The sequence below is a fragment of the Microcaecilia unicolor genome, chromosome 1 (assembly GCF_901765095.1).
Source record: "Microcaecilia unicolor chromosome 1, aMicUni1.1, whole genome shotgun sequence".
In the NCBI taxonomy this organism is placed as follows: Eukaryota; Metazoa; Chordata; class Amphibia; order Gymnophiona; family Siphonopidae; genus Microcaecilia; species Microcaecilia unicolor.
In genome coordinates, this window is record NC_044031.1 from 482439734 (window position 1) to 482451981 (window position 12248).

The 12248-nt window shown below is 43.7% G+C and overlaps 1 protein-coding gene across 1 annotated transcript in view; it reads left to right on the plus strand.

The window, feature by feature from the left end:
- Positions 1–12248, plus strand: part of ASXL3 (ASXL transcriptional regulator 3) — a 372418-nt gene that overhangs the window by 250142 nt on the left and 110028 nt on the right.

Sequence of the window (12248 nt, forward strand, 5' to 3'; positions counted from 1 at the left end):
TGTGAGAACTTTGGGGCCTCAGGGAACATGATGAAAGCTTGGGTGGTGGGAGGGAAGAGTGAGAACAATGAGAACCTTTGGAGAGAGGGAGCTGAGTGAGAGGCTTCCAGGAGTAAGGAGATGTGGAGGATAGCTTCCAGAGATTCAAGGAGAGGGAAGATAGTGGAGTCAGGAGAGAAGACCCAGGATGTGAGGGAATGATGCAAGAAAATGATACAGAAGACCAGAGAGAGAGACCTGGAGAATGAGGAGCAAGGGAGAAAGAGAGAGAGGATCAAAGAGGGAGGAAGAATTTCAAGAGTAGAGGGAAGGGAGAAAGGGCCCATCTTAGGGAGAGAAAGTTGGAATAAAGAGAGGGGACCTTGAAATGGGGGAGGCAGAAATAAATTCAAGGAGAAAATGTAGGGGGGGGAGAAATGAGACATGGAGGAGAGAGCTAAGGAGAAAGAATGGGGAAAGGAGAGCAGGGAGGAAAGGAAAGAAGCAAGACAACAGAAAGAGAAGGAAGACAAAGTGCTACACTATCAACTCTGAAGCAAAGAGACAGAAGGGAGTGTCTCCCAGAGAAAATATACACATCAGAATAGTTGGATTCTGTTGACTGATTTGACTTATTCTGATGCATAATTAATTCATTTGTATGCAGGATATACTTGCTGGCACTGAGACTTTTATATTAGGTATGAAATATTTTGTGTTAACAAAACTTGAATAATGTGTTGTAGTTATATTTTGAGAGTAGATTATGATGATTTCCATGGATACAGTACACTGGACAGCCATTTCTCCACCAGATGAACTGCTGGCTTCTTATTAGTGATATTTGTTTTTATTTGGATTTTGTTCACACTGTTTTCAGTATAAATGTTCCAGGTCCACCTACCACAAATCTAGTAACCTTACTCTAATTCTGTTGCACTGGGGTTCAAGCAACCATAAGGTAATACAATACAGTCTCGATTATCCATCCTTCGCTAATCCAACCATTCAGCATAACCAACAGACACCCCCCCCCCCCTGGTGATGTCATTGCATTGTTGTTAAGTAGTGCGCAGGCTCTCTTCCTGTTTTCCAACTTCACACGCTGCAAGAAATCACATTTTTGATCTGAGATGATGCTTCTGTGCATGTTCTTTATGCATAAAGTATGTTTTCCTTGCATTTTTTAAGAGGTTGCCATTGTTTTCTGTATTATCCAGCTTTCATTTACCTGACAACAGCTTGATCCAATTTATGTTGGATAATTGAGACTGTACTGTAATTAAAAATTGTAAAACAGAGAGAGAAAAGCTTAGAATTCACAGAGAGAGAAAAGCTTAGAATTCACTTAGAATTCACGTTGGGCTTTTGTGTATGTTGGGTAGGGGGACAGTGGCAGTACAGTGATCATTTGCTGGGGCACTGAACATGTAGCACTCATGCAGCATCTCTCCCTTACTTTCCTTCCCACCTCCCATGCAATATTTTGACTTACTTCCCTTCCCACTCCTGCCCTTCAGATTTAGCATTTTCCCTCCTCCCTAGCTTGGCTATCACGCGGCTTTCAAAAGTAAAAGGCAGTGTGGGGACTGATGAGCCGATGATCAGAAGCAAACACAGGTGCTAGAGGCTGTTAGTGCCATACTAGCGCCTGCATTTGCTACTGCCCCATGATCAGAGTCCACGAGCATGTGAAACAATGTGCTCGGGGGCTATGTACGCAACTAGCGTGCAAATACATTCAAAACAGGGCTCTTAGCACAAGTAGCATGCAAATGCATGCTAAATGTATTCCTCCTCAATGATCAGCGAGCAGCACACCAAACATTGGAAAGCTGTTTGCAGCAAACCCTACGCCAGCTTGGAGCTGGAGTTAGGGTATGCAGATCATTGGGAAGGAATGGTGAGCCCGGTCCAGTATGCATTTGCATGCTAGCAGACCCCCCCATTCCCGCCAATGCAGCAGCCCCCCCACACGCAGGAGCCCCGACCTGACCCCCCCCCCCCCCCAGCAACATGGTGGACCTCCAGTCATCACGTCACAGATTCAGGGGTGCTGGAGATCTGGTGGTTCTCCAGCCTTCCTAACCCCCCCCAGCATTCCCTCAAATAGAGCCCTGGCTGCCCATTGGGCCACGAGTCAATTTCCCCCCTCCCCCCCCCCCCCGCGTCTCAAGCCCTTCCCCACTCCCTACCTTTGTTGGAGGAGGGAGGTGGCCTCCTGGCACTTCCATCTGTGCTGCCTCGAAAATGGTGGTGTCCAGCCCTGCCCAGTGCATCCTGGGATGCGCTGTGCGGGGCTTCACACCATATAAGAGAAAAACACTTGAAGACTGTATTCTACAGACAATTCTCATCCAACTTGAAAGAGCATCAGTTATTCTGCTAAGAAGAATGGGCTAAATCTGCACCATCCTGCCATGCAAAATAGATGGAGCCTTATAAATAACTCATGGCTGTAATTGCCGCAAGTACTGAATTAAGAAGTGTCAAGACTTACGAAATCAGGACTTCTTGGTTTCTTATTTATTCTTTGAATATTTCTATAATTGTTTTTCCATGTTGAGGTATAGGGTATGTTGCACAGGTCAGTGAAACAAGTACTTACTTTTATGCATTTTGAATTCTATTTTTTAGAAACCAGATTGTGTAAACTATACAAGGGCGTTGAAGATTTATATAAATTTTGAGCCATGTTGGTCTTTGTTGCCTTGGAGCTCCTGAAAAAAAAAGAAAAGAACTTGTCTGCAGTTTGAGACTGCAGACAAGCATATGGAGGAATTAGCACAGTTGGTTTCTGAAAATACCCTAACTGTTGATCGGTTATGCAGTGCAGATCAAACTGCATTGTTTTGGAAATGTCTTCTGCGTAGCACTCCTGTCTGTAACAATGAAAGATCTCCATGTATGTAGTGTTAAAATAAAGTCTCGATATTTTGCAATACAGCTGGCATACATAGATTAAAATGTACCAATCCTCAAGCATTCAAAAATGTGAACATATTCCCTGTTGTTTACCAGTTCAACAAGTGGGCATAGATCATACCGGAAGGTAGAGGTGGCTGGAGGCCATGGAGCATTGTAGGTCGGTTGAGCCCTTAGCAAAGTGCAAGATTGTATTGCTTATCCAGCTGCTGATAACATGGGTCACTGCTGATAACATGGGTCACTGCAATAAGAGCAGTTTTCAATAATGCACATAGCTGCAAAGTACACTTTACTGTTGCACCTGCAGACTTTGTTTACATGATATACATGTACAGGTTGTCTACATATATTAACATCAATGTCCTGCTAAGCATCTGAAAGCAGTACAGAGTCCTCCACTGACATTCTTGCTGGAGAGGGGTGGTGCTAAAATATTGAGCTTTTAATTGCTGGAGACAAGTCAGGATTACACAGTAAAATAGCACATGTGAATTTGAAAATCCAAATATATGCAACTTGGCAATCACCTGAGGCAGGTAGCGGAATTCAAGCATGCGTGGGATAAACATGAAGGAATCCTGTGCAGAAGGAATGAATCCTCAGAAGCTTAGCTGAGATTGGGAGGCGGGGCTGGCGTTTGGGTGGTGGGGCTAGTTCTGGGCAAGACTTCTACGGTCTGTGTCCTGAAAATGGCAGATGCAAATCAAGGTAAGGTATATACAAGAAGTAGTACATATGAGTTTATCTTGTTGGGCAGACTAGATGGACCGTGCTGGTCTTTTTCTGCCGTCATCTACTATGTATATTTAGACCAAGTCTTTGGGTCAGATTGTCCCATAGATTTTCTCACATACACATCTAATATAATAATTCGCACCTCAAACGTTCTGAAGCTGACTCCGTGACAGCATGGCAGTGAAACCGTGTAGTGTTCGTAATCGCCCTGCCCTTGAGGGAACTCTGTATAGTTGCCAGCCTCCACGCCTCCCTCCCTCTGCGGAAGCAGAGCTGAGATAAATGTGAAGGCAGTTTGAAGCGCCGCTCGCCTTCACTGTGGACGCCGCACCCCAAGGTAAGAATTTTTAAAATACAGCCAGCACTTAGGAAGGTGAGGGGCTGCCGGAGGACAGGTCGTGCTTGGAGGGCAGAGGGAGAGAGGGAGGGAGGCGCAGGGGCATGGAAGTCGGAGAAGAGGTGGGGCATGGACCTCGGAGGGAGGGAGGGAGGGGAGGCCCTGCAAATTGAAAGGGAGGGGAGGTCCTGCAAGTCGAAGGGGAGGGGGGCCTGGAACTCGAAGGGGAGGGAGGGAGGCGCGGGGATGTGGAACTCGAACGAGAATGGGGGGCATGGAACTCAAAGGGGAGGGGTCCTGGAACTCAAAGGGGGGAGGGGGCCTGGAACTCGGAGGGCACACAGAGAGAGAGGTAGAGAGGGGGCCTGGAACTCAGAGGGGAGAGAGATGGAGGGGGGGCCCTGTTTATGGGTGGATGGAGGAGAGGCCAGGGGAGAATGCAGAGTTGATGCACATGTAGGGGGGAGGGCAAGGGACAGAGGAAAATTGCTGCACCACGATGGATGGAGGGGGCAGGGGAGAGATGCTGCACATGGATGGATGAAGAGGGCAAGGCACAGAGGACGTTTGCTGCATATGGATGAATGCAGGGGAGAAAGCATAATTGGCACACACGGGACACACATTACACTCACTCACTCACACAGACAGACATACACATTCTGTCTCTCTCTCAATCACACACACACTCTCTCTCTCTGTCTCTGACACACACTCTTTCTCTCTCACACATACTCTCTCTCTCTCACATACTCTCTCTCACACATACCCACTCTCTCTCACACATACTCACTCTCTCTCACACATACTCTCTCCTAACAGTTCCCTTAAAAACATAATTGCCATTAGAGGACAACCTTGCTAGCACTCGTTTCATTTCTTTCAGAAGCGGGCCTTTTTTACTAGTCAAATAATAATACAACCGTTGGACCTGTTGTTAAGCATTCCAATATGATGACACAATCCACCCCAGTTGTGTAAATCACTTCCAACAGTTCCAAGTCTCTGCTTGTCTCCCACTGTTGTCACCAACAAATGTATTCAAATAAATGTAATTCTCCCACCATAATTGCTTGATACCATGTCTCAGTATTACTTTAGTTTCATCTTCCGCTATAATGCCTTCCAGATAATGATCACGATTAACTGCATATGTTTGGTCCGTCAGACCCAACACAGTCTGTGTTTCGCTACCAAAAGCGTCATCAGGGGTCACCACCTACAACATAACAAGGAAATATCACAATACCCTATTACCACTCATATTCTCATACATACCAAAACACAAATTACTAAAAATACAAACAACCACACAACTAAAGTTTACCGGCCACTCTGGATCGCCTGGGATGCCTCTGACAACGTACAAGATGACGGGGTTCCAAAACGGACAAACACCTGCACATGCATATGGGGTGCCTCGGGAAATCACTCCTTAAATACGTCACTCCCTAAATGCTAATCCAATCAATTTCCCTGTTAAGCCCCATCGGGGCCACAGTATTCCAGTTGAAAATCATGCACTGTTCTCTGAGCAATAACATTAAAGATATATTACCACCTCTGGGGGGCCACTACTTGTTGCAGGACAATAAACCTTAACTCATGTACCTCATGTTGTGCTTCCAACCAATGTGCAACCAAGTGAGCCTCCACCCGTTGCAATCGTAGGTTGCTCAAATGTTGTGCAATCCTTAATTTAATTTTGCTTATGGTTTGGCCCAAGTACCATAACCCACAAGGGCAGCGCACACCATAGACACACTGAGATGAATTACAATCTGTCTTCCCATACAATGTAAACCAACTATTATGTGTATGAGGAATATGCACCTCTGCTGCTTGTATAGCATATTGACAATATGTACATTGATTATATTTGAAATGTCCCCGAATTGCCTCAGATGAATTCACACATTCAGTAGTCATACAGGGAAACAATTTCTCCCCTAGATTACTACTTCTGGTGAAAGCAAACATAGGCTTTTGTTGAAATTGGGCATGCACAAAATCATTCACGGTGAAGCCCCTGCATACATGTCTGACTTAATAGACCTGCCACCCAGAAACGCTAGAAGATTGTCCCGAACCTTCCTCAATCTCCATTTCCCTAAGTGCAAAGGCATAAAATACAAAGTACTGCACGGATCAACCTTCGCTTACATGAGCACGCAATTCTGGAATACACTACCACGCAACCTGAAAACGATCTACGAACTAACCGACTTCCGCAAACTACTGAAGACGTATCTGTTTGAGAAAATCTACAGCAAGGATAAAAACACATGAAGTCCATACACCCTAACAGATACTCATCAACACACTCTCTTCTGAATTTTCTTCCCCCGTATCCTCAACTCTCTTAAAACTCAACCCACAGATAAAATTGTTAGACCTTTATGTTCCCTTAATACTGTTTTATCGCCCCTCAACTCCCCATTGTTTTATTCCATTGTTCTATTCCCAAATGATATCCTGACTTTACTCTGTCTTCCCACAACTCTTCACAATGTAACCCATAAGCGTACTGTAACAAATTGTATTTCCATCACTCATAATGTATTTTAAGCCACACTGAGCCCGCAAATAGGTGGGAAAATGTGGGATACAAATGCAAATAAATAAATGCATAGTTAATATCATCCAATGTTTTCTAACGATGTGCACTACCTTCTTAGACATATGTGTATTTGGCAGAACACAAGTAAGACGTGACTCCGTCCCAGTCCCAGCCGGGACAGGAACATGGAACCATTTGGGCTGAATGTTATACGCCCGTTTCATTGCCCTACGAACTCCCTGGTGTAATTTTGGCTGTCATTTTCTTTGTTTAATGTTATAATGATACATTTCTAGATTTTCTTTTATTATTATGCTTATTTTATGTATTATATTCCTGTTATAGAATTTTGATTTTTGTCACATTATTGTTTTTATTTCACTTATTATATCTGAGTTTAATTTATAGACTCCTGATACAGATCAGTCTGTGTCAAGTCAATTGAAGACACTGAAAAAAGACATAATACGCATCTTGGCGGTCTGTTCCTATTTTGGTCACTTCTGCTGTTTCTTTCTTAAGGTAGCTAATATGATTTGAAAAGAATACTGACAGATGTAGTCGTAATGAATATGAAGAGACACTTGCAATGAATGTTTTATGTTCCTATTATATATTTGATGTTTTGCTAAAAGTTGTTTTTGATCTCTAAGAGGTCCTTTTACCAAACTGCGGTAAAAGGGTCTCTACAATGGCATCGGCACATTGATTTGCCACTGCCGAGGCCCCCTTTCCTGCAGTGGTAAAATGATTTTTTTTTTTGCTAAAAGAGGAAATGACTGTGCTGTAAAGTTCAACACTTGTCATTCGACCATTTCCTGGAGGAAACCTTACTGCCTCCTATTTGTAGATATTTTCAGAGCACTGGAAATGGTGCATGGCACACACCAGAACTACCGCTGGTCTCCTGTGGTTGCCCGGTGATAGGGCTGATTTGCCGCATGCCATTGTCGTGGTAGTCCTACAGCGGATTTGTAAAATGGCCCCTAATAAACACTGTTTGGATTTTGAAATTTCTTTAAACACTTAAATCAATAATTTCTTTTGAGGATTATTTAACTCCCACCTACAGATACTTGTGTTTAGAAGTTTTGAGATTGTTGCGACTCCTGTGTTGCGTTCTTCTTCTGAACTCTCATTGTCTTTAAGGATTTGTTTTATGCAGACCTGTTGGTCTATGTTTTATTATTTGTTTACAATAACCTTGCCATTTGTCATTTGTTAACTCCAAGGTTTCCTGCTTTCATTTTTTTTTTGTTGGTCCTCCCCTACTTCTGTTTTCTATTTTTTTCGTAGAGGACTTTTTTTTTCTTATTTTTGATGCTTGCAATTTTATTTTTTGAAGCATTTCTTTGGATTTTCTTAAAGGCTTCAGTAATGATTGTCCACAAAATATTTCTAACAAGGCTTAGGGCCCTTTTACCAAGCGGCGATAGGACTACCATGTGGCAAAACAGCACTACAGCTGGACGTGCCCAGGCACCCAGCAGTAGTTCTCAGTTTGCTATGCACCGTTTTCTGCACTAGCTAGCTCATGGGGTGGGAGATAGGTGTTCCCGGCAGTAATCAGGCAGCAAAGGTGCATTGCCACGTGCTGCCCGATTACCACCCAGTTAGCTCGTGAGCCCTTACTGCCTACTAAATATGTGGCAATAAGGGCTCAAACAGTAAATGGCCACACACTAATTTTGATATTAGCCCCTGTTAATGACTCCAGTATAAAAAATGACTTTTTCCCACTGCGATAAAAAGTGGCCTTAGCGCGCGGCAATTCCACACATCAACACTACCGCAGGCCACTTTTTACCGCCACTTAGTAATGGGGCCACTTACAGGCTCATTTTCGAAAGAGAAGGACACCCATCTTTTGACACAAATCGGAAGATGGGCGTCCTTCTCACAGGGTCGCCCAAATCAGTATAATCAAAAGCCGATTTTGGGCATCCCCAATTGCTTTCTGTCGTGGGGACAACCAAAGTTCATGGAGGCATGTTGGAGGCGTAGCGAAGGCGGGACTTGGGCGTGCCTAACACATGAACATCCTCGACCCATAATGGAGAAAAAAAGGGCATCCCTGACGAGCACTTGGCCGACTTTACCTGGTCCTGTTTTTTTTACGACCAAGGCACAAAAAGGTGCCCAAACTGACTAGATGACCACCGGCGAGAATCAGGGATGACCTCCCTTTATTACCCCAGTTGTCACTAACCCCCTCCCACCCTCAAAAAAAATCTTTAAAAATATTTTGTGCCAGCCTCTATGCCAGCCTCAAATGTCATACTCAGGTCCATCACAGCAGTATGCAGGTCCCTGGAGCAGTTTTAGTGGGTGCAGTGCACTTCAGGCAGGCGGACCCAGGCCCATCCCCCCCTACCTGTTACACTTGTGGTGGTAAATGTGAGCCCTCCAAAACACAACACAAACCGACTGTACCCACATCTAGGTGCCCCCCTTCACCCATAAGTACAGTTGTGGGTAGTGGGTTTTGGGGGACTCAGCACACAAGGTAAGGGAGTTATGTACCTAGGAGCAATTTATGAAGTCCACTGCAGTGCCCCCTAGAGTGCCCGGTTGGTGTCCTAGCATGTCAGGGGGACCAGTGCACTATGAATGCTGGCTCCTCCCACGACCAAAGGGCTTGCATTTGGTCATTTTTGAGATGGGCGTCCATGGTTTCCATTATCGCCGAAAGTCAGAAACGACCAAGTTTAGAGACGACCATCTCTAAGGACAACCTAAATTTCAAGATTTCGGCATCCCCGACCGTATTATCGAAACGAAAGATGGACGTCCATCTTGTTTTGATAATACGGGTTTCCCCGTCCCTCCATCAGGACATCCTCAGCAAAACTTGGGCGTCCCTTTCGATTATGCCCCTTAGTGGCTTGCTGTTTATTCTATTGAGTTTGCTTTGTTGTCTTTATAAAATGGGCATAAAGTAGGCACCTTAAAAAAAAGAAAATCCAGGGACTCTGTTACAGTGGCGTAGCTACGTGGGGCCTGAGGGGGCCGGGGCCCCCCGCAGATTCACCCCAGGACCCCCCTCCCGGCGAACCCGCCGCCGCCTACCTTTACTTTGCTGGCGGGGGATCCCACTCCCCGCCAGCCGACGTCTTCTCAGTCCTTCCTGCTCTTCAATTTGTTTGCTGACGTCCTGCACGTACAACGTGCAGGACGTCAGCAAACAAATTGAAGAGCAGGAAGCGACTGAGAAGAAGACGTCGGCTGGCGGGGAGTGGGATCCCCCGCCAGCAAAAGTAAAGGTAGGCTGCAGCAGCGGCGGGTTCGCGGCGGGAGGGGGGGCGGCAATGTCGGCGGTGGGGGGGCGGCGCCGGGGGGAGGGCTAAAATGTGCCCCCCCCCCCGGGCTCTGGACCCCTCCCCCACGGAAGGCTGGCTACGCCCCTGCTCTGTTATGAAATTATTCCCCTCATTTACAAATATTACAAAAGGATGAAAGTTTGTCCATGGCTCTCCTTTCTGCATATGCGACAATACAATACAGTACAGTTTCTCAAAACCGAAAAATTCCTACATTTGGTTCTACACGTATGTGGCTTCCATAAGAAGAGGTTAGAGATATTATCTGGAATGTATAAAAAATCTGAGCAATAACTATATCCAAAGCATTCATATGTCCTACAAATTTTAATTTTTTAATTAAAAAAATTGATGATTATATTCCAGTGTCATAGAAATGGAAAGTTTGTTGCATTTCATAGCTGCTTGGTATGTAAACATCTTAACAAAAAATAGCTTTGATCATATTTCTTTCATAGCAGGAAAAAAACAATGTAATATATTTATATGAGTGATATGTCTTTCCAATTGGAATAATATTTACCGAAGAAAGCATATGTAGTGTTGATTTGCTGTAAAATATCTTATGACTTAATGTCAGCAATTTAAACCTGATCCTAGAGTTTATCAGCAGCCAATGTAATCATGTCAAATTTTCAAGCTTGCCTAGCATTCTAACATCTGAATTTTGTGTTATTTGTAATTTTCTGATACATTTATGTGTACTACTGCATAAATTACATTACAGTAATCAACATGAAAAAGATTGCAGTGTTTTTTTTAAAGTGTTCTTGCTCAAAATATTTACGAATAAGGAATAATTTCCTTAAGATCAAAAACATTTTCTTGATCAACAAGTCAAGATGTAGGTCAAGTAGAATCCAATGATACGATTAAAATTCGTAATCAAGATTCTTATGGAAAAGTCAGACCACTAATATATAAAGGATGTTATCTTCTGTGTTGTAATCAGAAGCAAGGATATCCTGTGTGTTGATCTTACAACCCCTCTTCTCTTGTGCTTTCTGATTTCTGTGGTGCAAATTAACTGAATGTAGGAGGCAGTTTTTTAAAGGGATTTCTGTAGGTAAGCCTGTTTACCCAGGGACAAGCCCCTTTTCAAACTCCCCCCCCCCCCCCCCCCCCCCCCCCCAGTGAGGAAAAGTTATGTGTGGTGTTGACAGTGTGCATAGATTTCCATTTGGTGACAAGAGGCAAGCCCAAAGTGCAGGAATTTCATTTTAAAATCCCTATACCAGCTTTCAAGGAATTTCACTGTATTTTCCGCCTACAAAGCATGTGGGTTAAAATCGATGACACTGCAACTTAAGGGATTTTCAAAGAGAAACACTGCAGAGAGTTTTTTCCCTTTGAATATCTGATTGCAGTGCAAAGTATTTGCAGGCCTGTGGCGTGAAATAGGATCTTGCTCTGTTCCAAGAAAATTTTATCCCCTGCCCTCTACAGCCTGCACGTTGGGAGAGATGTGCTGAGACCTGCTGGAGAACCCCTCTATCCTAAATTTCCTGACCTATAATTTTATTTCTTTCATTGACTTTTGTGTTTTTAGACCTTTTCTTTTATAGGCAGTTTGCTGCCTGAAGTCCTACCGAACAATGAAGAAAACATGCACATAACTCATACTAGGTCAGCCCCACTCTAGTTTGCACGTTCATAAAACACCATTCTGCTCTCATTTGCAGAGATTTATTCTTGTACCGTTTTGTACAGATCTGTGTCCGCACTCGTGTTCTGAAGGTTAATACCCCAATGTCAAGCGCACAGAAAGCAGAGTACTGCGAGGTTTTCTAAGATTAGAACTGATTCCTTTCACAGAAATAAATGATTCCTGCCGTGTTCAGTGATTTTGTGCAGTACTACACACGGCTGAGTGAGTGCATCAATACTGTAGTCCTTACATGTTGTACATACTGATGACATTCTGTGTTAACTTGATTGACTGAGCAGTATACTGGAGAAGATGCACCTGCAGGAGATGTGCAGACATATAGCTTCTCATTCTGACAATTTCTTGAACATCTATTGCATTTATTTTACCTGGAAGCCATGGTCTCCAATCCCATACATTTTGATATGGAGCTGCTGAGGTAGAACCGACAGTTACATATGGTAGTGCTTTGTTGTCAAAACTGTATTGTGAATGCTGTAAGGTGCATCCTCTTTATCTGGGAAGAAGAAAAAGCCTGACTCATGGGAATATATATCTATATCTATCTATCTATCTATCTATTTTTTTTAAGAGTGATTGTGACATCTGTTATCAAGTCACAAAATTAATATCTGTGATGAGAAGCATTCTGTTTGGTGAAATGTAACTCACTTAAAAGAAAATACTGTTTGCTTAATCTTTTATTGTTTGAAATTTCTTTGTAATATATGCATATTTCTT